Source organism: Aulostomus chinensis, chromosome 16, assembly GCF_037954235.1.
Source record: "Aulostomus chinensis isolate RoL2024-O1b breed Wild chromosome 16, RoL_Achi_v1.0, whole genome shotgun sequence".
In the NCBI taxonomy this organism is placed as follows: Eukaryota; Metazoa; Chordata; class Actinopteri; order Syngnathiformes; family Aulostomidae; genus Aulostomus; species Aulostomus chinensis.
In genome coordinates, this window is record NC_141335.1 from 882,501 (window position 1) to 890,000 (window position 7,500).

Genomic DNA, 7,500 nt, shown 5'->3' on the forward strand with positions numbered 1-7,500 from the left:
GGAACCTCCAGCTGGCTGGAAGATGCATCGCTCACATTTCCACCAGACCAAAGAGAAATATGTGGAACGCGCTGAGTGGCTCGATGACACATGAAAGCCGTGTATATTGTCCATAGCGCGCAGGAAATTCATATCAGATGAATATGGAAAGTTAATAAGAAGGGAGAGAAGAAAAAAAAAGATTATGGGAAACCAGAATGAGCCTTCAGGGTTCCAGAGACAGTTTTAACAGGCCTTTATGGTTGTGAGACATCAGGAGGACAGGGTCCTCGCTGTCTTTGTCAGTGTGTCTCTAATTATTTTGAACAATGTTGCCCAAAGATGATACCAGTAAAAGTACTTCACCCAAATGCTGGCTCACATAAGCGGTTTCCATTCTGCAGTTGTGTATATTCAGCTTGATGCTCATGGAGACCGACAGCTCACAACAAGGTCTTCATCCGGTGTAGTCCAGGTCCTCTTCATCCAGCTGCGTGATCAGTAATCCACCAAGAACTGACAGCTCCAGTCGCCCAAGGCAACGAGGAGCTGGAAGTGTTAGAGTGCAAGCTCACGATTCAAAGTCTCCAACTGGCTCATGGACTTGGCCATCTCTGTGTGGCTCTTCCTCAGTCTTGCTGCTGTGTCTGATTCTGCTCTCAAGAGGTCATTAGCCTCTTCCAGCTGTCAATCAAAACAGGACCAAAGTTATGCAAGTAATCTGACCTGATCTACCTGAGGTCGGCGAACTTTGGAGACGTAGGCACTGAACCTGACTCTGCTCCTCTTTGTCCTGTGGTAGAATCAGTCAGAGGGTCCAAGACCCAGCACTTAGTGACTATGTAGCACTAACTGGGTTGTGTCATGTTGTATGTTTGTCCAAAAAAACAAAAAAAAGGGGGGAGGGGGGGGAGGTGACACTTCTTCTGCCACTAGATGGCAGTACCTGTGACCAAAACTGAAGCACTTTGGCGCTACTGTGGGTTTTTCCTTCAGTCTGAATTCTTGCTTGTGTTGTACGTCGCTTTGGACAAAAGCGTCTGCTAAATGAAATTGTAGGATTGTAGAATTGTAGAGTTGTAGGATTGTAGAATTGTAGAGTTGTAGGATTGTAGGATTGTAGGATTGTAGGATTGTAGAATTGTAGGATTGTAAGATTGTAGAATTGTAGGATTGTAGGATTGTAGGATTGTAGAATTGTAGGATTGTAAGATTGTAGAATTGTATGATTGTAGGATTGTAGAATTGTAGGATTGTAGAATTGTAGGATTGTAGGATTGTAAGATTGTAGGATTGTAGGATTGTAGAATTGTAGAATTGTAGGATTGTAGAATTATAGAATTGTAGGATTGTAGGATTGTAGAATTGTAGGATTGTAAGATTGTAGAATTGTAGGATTGTAGGATTGTAGAGTTGTAGGATTGTAGAATTGTAGGATTGTAGAATTGTAGGATTGTAGTATTGTAGGATTGTAAGATTGTAGAATTGTAGGATTGTAGAATTGTAGAATTGTAGAATTGTAGGATTGTAGGATTGTAGAATTGTAGAATTGTAGGATTGTAGAATTATAGAATTGTAGGATTGTAGAATTGTAGGATTGTAAGATTGTAGAATTGTAGAGTTGTAGGATTGTAGAATTGTAGGATTGTAGAATTGTAGGATTGTAGGATTGTAGAATTGTAGGATTGTAGTATTGTAGGATTGTAAGATTGTAGAATTGTAGGATTGTAGAATTGTAGGATTGTAGAATTGTAGGATTGTAGAATTGTAGAATTGTAGGATTGTAGAATTGTAGGATTGTAGAATTGTAGGATTATAGTATTGTAGGATTGTAAGATTGTAGAATTGTAGGATTGTAGGATTGTAGAATTGTAGGATTGTAGAATTGTAGAATTGTAGGATTGTAGGATTGTAGAATTGTAGGATTGTAGGATTGTAAGATTGTAGAATTGTAGGATTGTAGGATTGTAAGATTGTAGAATTGTAGGATTGTAGAATTGTAGGATTGTAGGATTGTAGAATTGTAGGATTGTAAGATTGTAGGATTGTAGGATTGTAGGATTGTAAGATTGTAGGATTGTAAAATTGTAGAATTGTAGGATTGTAGAATTGTAGGATTGTAGGATTGTAGAATTGTAGAATTGTAGGATTGTAGAATTGTAGGATTGTAGGATTGTAGGATTGTAGAATTGTAGGATTGTAGAATTGTAGAATTGTAGGATTGTAGAATTGTAGGATTGTAGGATTGTAGGATTGTAGAATTGTAGAATTGTAGGATTGTAGAATTGTAGGATTGTAGGATTGTAAGATTGTAGAATTGTAGAATTGTAGGATTGTAGGATTGTAGAATTGTAGGATTGTAGGATTGTAGAATTGTAGGATTGTAGGATTGTAGAATTGTAGGATTGTAGGATTGTAGGATTGTAGAGTGTTTGTTTTCCATCCCGACAGGAAGACCAGAGGTCCAGCCTTGGAAACCAACGTCCAGGCTGACGGAGAAACAGCTTCTAGCATTTGCTAACAGCAACTGAGCAACACCAGAGGAGCACAATGGAGGAGGACACAGCAAAGATCCCAGAGCCAGATCCGGGATCCATCCCAACTGCAGACACCCCAGACAGCAACGGCAGCATCAGTGAGGGTTCTGGTGAACATGAAGGTCGCACGTCTACAGCCTGCTGGTCATGGAGAAGGAAAGAAAGCCTGACAAGCGACAACGCAGCAGTTGATCATTTCTATTCTGACAAAACCAGAGAAAATTAAAGAAGTACAGGATCACTTCAAGTAATCAAACAACTCGTGTGACTGGCAGCTGATCTCAAACCCTCTAAACTGACGTGAAACTGGTGCAGGTCATGTGACCACCAGCGTTGGTTTGTCTGTTAGTGGGAAAACTCCAAACCAGATTTGAGACTCTTCTTGTGTCCTTTAGCGTTATGTTATATTGTGTGTGTGTGTGTGTGTGTGTGTGTGTGTGTGTGAGAGAGAGAGTGTGTGTGTGTGTGTGAGAGAGTGTGTGTGAGTGAGATGGTGGCCAGCAGCAGAAACACAGAGAAGGTCTTTCATGTAGGACGCCTCCATCGATCTTCTTCCTCTTAGTGCTGAATTGTGGTCTGAATTCTGGTTGTGAATCCCTGAAACTCTCGGATCAGGTTTTCAGAGACGCGTTGACACGCCTCCTCACCCTGATGGAGGAGGACGGATATGACAGGAAACACAAGGTGGCAGACGGGGCGTAACGGAGGGAGACCAGTGTTGTTGTATGTATGGAGACGCCAGGATGTTGCATGTTGTGTCTGGGTGAGGTTTTACAACGTCTCCCCGGGGCTTCACATGTCGGCTCTGTGCCGGCTTGTTGGTCTGTTTCTGTTCCCGCCTGTCTGGTTATTGAGTCGAGGAGCAGAGATTTGCAAAGGCAGACCCCTGCATACGGCAGCTACCAGCTGTCTTAGGGGCCGGCCCATGACCTCATCACACCCACCATGTGACTATCTGGTTGCGATGAAGCTCCGTCAGCACCACTGATTTACTATCACAGACCTGAATTATATCATGGAAGTATCTGCAGGGCTGAGAACAATCAAGAGCGATGACGCTTTCATAAACTCCAGTAACTTTCTTTCTCTTGTAGATCAATCACTCAGAAAGCCTGACATCATAAAACCCAGTCTCAAGGGGGCTCAACGGTCTGTGGGAGGTCAGCTGTCCTCAGACTCCATCCAGGTGAGAAACTCAGACCTCAGGGAGCCACAGACAAGTTTTGAGTTTGAGAATGGCTCAAGGAGGTTAATCCATAGGTGACCCTTCACACAGACAGTGTATTGTACCTGCCAAGTACTCTCTAACTGTAGTGTTTAGCTCTCTAAGATGTTTTTTTTCCCTCCTTCATCACTTCTTAGTGACTCCAGAATGTATGAAGAACCAGCAATGAAGATTTAGCCTGCAGCTAACAGAGACTGACGGCTAGCAACAGCTAACCTGTCCAGAAATGTGTGTTCACCAACGCTCCAGGTTATCTGGTGGAATCCTGATCCCCCTAATCCAGATGTGTGATCAATAATCCACAAACACTTTGATGAAAGAGATTACAAGAAGCTGCATATTTTTAGAAGTATGATAGCGCCCCTCTGTTCTATGACATCACTCGGGGTTCCTCTCCCATTCCTCCAATCAGAAACCTGCTGGTGACGGTTTATTTTGGTCAGCTGACCTACTACCCGCCCTCCTCCCCCGCTCATGCATGAAACTGCTGGAACAACGACGATGTGGCCCTCAGTTCAGTTCATCTCAGGACCAAACCCATTCTACCTGCAGGACGTTGGCGTGCCTCGTCCTCTGTAAACAGCTGGAAGTTGCAGGGCTAAACACTGCGTAACCTTGAGGAGTTTGATGCTGGCGTTATGTATGTCTTCACCCCCGTGGTGAGCATAATTGAACCGATTCCCCCGGAGCACATTAGCAATGCGTGGCAGGTCATTTCGTTTGACCCGAGCCGTCAGACTAGCAGCATGTGGCAAAGAACCAGAGCAAAAACTCTCCGAGCGAAGACATCAAACAGCCGACACGAGTGATCTTTTCATCTCAGCACGGAAAAACAGAGGGAGTGTGAAGGAGAGAACAGATGCAGCGAGGGAATAAAAATACCAGGAGAAAAAACAACAGACACCCTCATCTGGACTGAAAGAGAAGGGGGGTGGGGGGTTGGCAGATGAGCCCCAGCAAACAGTGCAGGATTAAAGGAGAGCAACAGAAACGCCATGAGAAGACGATGTTTAGGGCTCCTGTCATTTCTCTGTTCTGTCTCCTCAGCTCCTCGTCCTCCTGCTGGTGAACCAGAAATCAATAGCGTCATCGTGAAGGATGTCTCAATTCCGACAGTCCACCTGGAGGAGACAGGACGGGGGCTGGAGGGAGGAGACGGGGGGAGGTGAATCCACCCTAAAGTCCGACTGTACTTTTAGTTAAAAAGAAGATGTGCATCAAGAATCAGCTCTTCACACCGGTGGAGGTTTTCCGTTTTCTCTAGTTTGTTTGCTTTGGTCTGAATCAGCTGACAAGTCCGTCCACACCGCACAGTTTGTGTGCTGCGTTTAAGTGCTGTGAGATGGCAGTCATGCACCAATCGGCTGGTTCCCCAACCACAAAGCCAGGATAAACAGCAACCAGGACATGCTGGAACCACGTTCTGGTTTCAGCCCAGTGACGATATTTTTTGGATGCTTTGACAAGTCTGAAAATACAAATTCCACTTAGTTAGAGGAAGTGTAGGTCTCAAGTACACAGGTGGACAGGGACGACCTGAGAGGGACTGCCGAGTTCACACCTGCCCAACGGAACTGCACCAGGACAGAGAAGGAACCAGAGGGAGGGATTTACCTCGAATTTCCTGTCAGTCAGCAGTGAAGTAAATATTCATGTCTGCTGAGATGTGAGGAAAGGAAACAAGGAGATGTGATCAAAATGGAGAGAAAACCACTGGAGAGCGGAGGGGGAATGGACCAGGGACAGATAGAGAACCAGAGGAAAGGAGGACCAGGCCTGTCACAAAGGAGCGAGGGAGAGATGAAGGAATGGGGGAACATAATGAGCATCAGGAGGAGAAGTGGGATAAATGTTCCACACACTTGATAGAAATCTGGATTATGTTCTGTGTGCTTGTCACACCGACTTTGTGGATCCTGTTAAATCGGCAAAACAAATCCAGCTTACCGAGGAGATGATGGTCAATCTGAGCACGATCGCATCTCAGTCGGAAAACTCCTGAAAACAGCCGGCTGTGCTGCAGGGATTTGATGTGAGAGCCACCATATTTGATTTCTTTGTACGGCGGCTTCTTGCTGTTTTGTCCTTTGTTGTGTGGAAGGAAGCAATCAAGTCCCAATCACGGGAACAAGAGACTAACCCCAGTCGAACCTTGTATGGTGACTTAGTGTAATACTTCTTCCATCTGCTGCAGGCCAGTAATGGTCGTCACCCTCTGGCGCACTCCAACAATCCCTGGAAATCCCTGTGTGCTCATGAAGTGCATGGAGAATAACCCTCGGTCAGGAGCGCCCTGCTGGAGGTGGAATGACATCACTGTAACGTTATTGACATGCGGTACAATCGGCACACGCAAGGAGGCTCATGACTGAGCGTGTTTTCCGTCTGGGGTGAACTCTCATCTGTCGGGTTTTAGAACCGCCTGCTGCCGGTCATCGCGTCACGGCGGCTCCTCAGCCTCATTTCCTGGGCAGAGAGCGCAGATCCGCAGGGCCGTGAGGGACGCCCCGGCAGGGAGGGACGCCCCGGCAGGGAGGGACAGGGCTTCCCCACTAAGTTGCCGTCTGTTCCCCATCAAGTTTGCTATCTTGATCAGCCTGTTAGACGAAGGAATGAGCAGCGTCTCACTATTCTAAAGAAAGACGTGCTTTTATCTCTCAGGCTTGGTGACTGGACTGTTGAGGGTCCCTCGCCGCCGCCCTCCCAGCACAGCCTCGCCGCCGCCCTCCCAGCTCGCCCTTGCCCTCTGTTGGTCCTCTTGTGTATTTGTGGGTCTGAAGCAACTTCATCTTGACGCTGTAATGAAAGTTGGCGGTGGCTAAAACACGTTGGCGTGATTTCTGCCTCCGCGCTGGCGGCCACCATGGTCAACCTCAGTGTGGTTGGTGTGATGTCTCTGGAACGACGGAGACGCACTCAAAGACAACAAACTCCCTCAGCAACCACGCTGGTCTCAGGGGCCACCTGAAGCCATTTTGGGACTCAAACCACATCAGGTGGAGGAGCTCAGAGTGGCAGGTGGCGCTCCTACTGAGATGCATTATGGGAGTTTTACAACAGAATACGAAGACTCACTGTAGAAAGTAGGAAGTGTGAAACGTGCAGAGGAAGCAGCTGTTGTGGACGACAGCTGAGGGGATGTGGGAGGAGAACGCATCGATACACGAATACACGTGTTGTTCTGACGGCGTGGCAGTGATGAACACGCTCCCACGGGTCTCTGCTGGGGATTTTAGTGCTGAAGAGGAAGTTAGAAGGTTGAGGGTGTTTGCTGCGTTCTCGTCCTTCCAACCCTCACGAACACCAGAACCGGCAGTGTTCTGTCAACATGTGACGGCGGGAAGCTGCATCAGACACAGAGAGACGGCCAGACATCAGACCTTTGATCTGACAGGCGCGCGTGCGTGCGTGCGTGCGTGCGTGCGTGTGTGTGTGTGTGTGTGTGTGTGTTCCTCAGCTCTGACTGTTCCACATTAAAGAGGGACACTTGAAAGAGAACGAGGAGGGGTAGGCTCTTTGATCTTGACCACAGAGACAGAAGGTGATGACATCACTGCCTCCAGTAGCAGGGGAGCAAATCACCAGTTGATTATTGACACTGACACTTTTTTCTAATTGTTATGTTTGAATATGCAAATGAGACATGAGGAAATTATAACAGCCGAGAGGAGAAATGTGAATGTTGAGCATTGAAGAATTCAAGGTTGACCTTCAATGATCCATGCAGGAAGGAGAGGAACCCAAAGGAAGACAGAGAGG

The 7,500-nt window shown here is 46.5% G+C and overlaps 1 long non-coding RNA gene across 1 annotated transcript in view; it reads left to right on the forward strand.

Moving 5' to 3' along the window:
- LOC147247075 (uncharacterized) overlaps window positions 1–6,727 on the forward strand; it is a 7,931-nt gene extending 1,204 nt beyond the window's left edge. The window contains exons 2-4 of the long non-coding RNA XR_015109446.1: window positions 2,431–2,614; window positions 3,611–3,702; window positions 4,789–6,727. This is a non-coding gene — a long non-coding RNA (uncharacterized LOC147247075). The remainder of the gene's footprint in view (window positions 1–2,430; window positions 2,615–3,610; window positions 3,703–4,788) is intronic.
- The last annotated feature ends 773 nt before the right edge of the window (window positions 6,728–7,500 follow it).